Source organism: Vombatus ursinus, unplaced genomic scaffold (assembly GCF_900497805.2).
Source record: "Vombatus ursinus unplaced genomic scaffold, bare-nosed wombat genome assembly UNPS02014810.1, whole genome shotgun sequence".
In the NCBI taxonomy this organism is placed as follows: Eukaryota; Metazoa; Chordata; class Mammalia; order Diprotodontia; family Vombatidae; genus Vombatus; species Vombatus ursinus.
The window spans coordinates 6,726,661-6,728,898 of NW_020954588.1; positions in this window are offsets into that span (position 1 = coordinate 6,726,661).

A 2,238-nucleotide genomic window follows, 5' to 3' on the forward strand; every position below is an offset into this window, starting at 1 on the left:
ACAAACAAACATATGTGTATATATACATGCGTATGTGTATATATCTTAAAATTTCAAAGAAGAAAATAACATTTATCTCTCTGTATTCAGAAGTCAACAGTCCAAAAAGAAGTAGAAAACCTAAAGGATTTTGAGTAATAAAAAATTTTTTAAATTAACTACTATGGGTTTTTTTTTTTAATGTATTGACTTCATTTTATCAATCGAGAGTTTATCAGATTTCTCTATAAACAGGCTGCTTTATTGTAGAGTTGCTTTCTATAATTCCTACAGGCCTATCTATTTGATACACAAGCCTGTCCAAGCATCACAGTATAGCAGAAAGAGTCCAAACTGGAGGCAGAGAGCCTATGTTTGTATCATGGCCCTCGTACTTATCCATCTCCTGTGAGGCTCCAGACAAATCTTTCATCTCTCTGCAAAGTAAGGAGTTTGATCTGAATGAACTTTGTAAGGTCCCTTCCAGCTCAAAATGCTACAATCCTATCCTTTGGCAATACTTAACAATTTGGATGTTTTTAACATGTTTTAATAAACTTTTAGCAATTTTTGCAGATTTTTCTAAAGGGTTGAATATCCTTAAAATGTGACCTAAATATTTGGCATTACAGTGAAGGAGAAAACAGTAAGAATTTTAAGTTAATTTTAGTCAAAGGAGTGGCAGTATGTAGATGAATTGTGTAGGAGGGTGGTAATTGGCTGATTGACCGCTGCTATGGCAATCCCATAGCAAAAAATATTACAGTCCAACTACCTAACAATGCACTATTTATATGTGAGCATCTGAGGCTAGGAGAGGAGGAAGAAATCAGACAAAGCAAGACTGATCATACCCATCTTGGGGTTATATTAGCCAATCTGTATAGTCGTCTGAAAATGAAGTGTGTGTTGTTGGATCAAAAAGAGCACAGTGTGTTAGTTAATGTTTCTCACACAAAAAGTAAACGGTGAACGTGTTTTTCACCCATCTGACCAAAATAATGCTAAAATAATATTGAATTTTATTGTACATATATTGAAAAAGTGATTTATAAGTCAGCCTTAGTTTTTAAAACTTTATGTGCAGCTAATGTTTTAAAATTTTTTAATTATCTTTCATCATATAGCTACGGTCTATAACTTTTAATGTATCCTTGTAACTAATATAATCTAAAATTTTCTAGTGAAGATTGGTTTTACAATAATAACTTTTAGTCTCTTCATAAAGGAATTCTCATTTTAAAGTCAATATCCTGACATACAAAGCCAGTGGGTAAGCTAGTCATTCTTGGTTTAAATTAAGCACTTTGGAGGTTTATTATTTCTTTCAGTTTTAATTCCCTAGAGCACAGCCAGTGAACAGTTTGTTCACTTGGTCCAAAGCACTTAAATAAATGTACTTTGTCATTTGAATGTTCAGGAAAAGGCTCGATGTTACTTTTATGTGCAAATAACTACCATTGACTTGAAAATTTGTTCCATTCTGTTAAGTCTTTAGGCACTCAATAAGTACTTGTTTGATAGAGAGAGACTCTTAGAACTGAAAAATGTGAAACTCAGAGTTCTTGTATTAACTTAATTGGACTCTAAAGTTATATAACTGAGAAAAAGCATTAAAATGTGTTCCTGTACTAATTCTAAGGATATACAGAAAGTGAAATATGTGAGAAATATTGAAGTGCTTTCGATGTTGTTTAGGTGATTTATAAACATTAAGAAATTAAGTTCTGTACCCTCTAAAATGAAAGTCAAAAAAATCCCGGTGTCAGTTTTTGCAAACCTTTGAATAAAAGGTGTGCTTACCAAGTTTGGTAAGTTGGGATGAAATGTAAATTTTTTTTTTTAATTTTGAGCCATTTGTCTGAATGTGCAATTGATGCAACAATAGTTGACATAGTACTTTTTAAAAAAATGTTTTAACTAATTTTTTCCTTTTAAATTAACAAGTATTTTTCATTAATCTGCCATTTTTGCTACCCTCATCTCATCAAGAAAATTCAAAATAAATCCCTCAATATGTATCCACATGGTCTAGCAAAACAAATTCACCCATGAGCCATGACTGAAAATGTGTGTTTCTTTACATTTAATTTTAAGTTCATCACTTCCGTATGAAGAGATGGGTGACTTCTTCAGTGTTTTGGACTCAGGCTTTATCATTATGTTGTTCAGAGTTCTAAAGTCTTTCAAAGTTGTCTTTCTCTGTAATATTGTTCTTGTTGTAGAATTTATTCTCCTAGTTCTGTTCACTTCACTTTC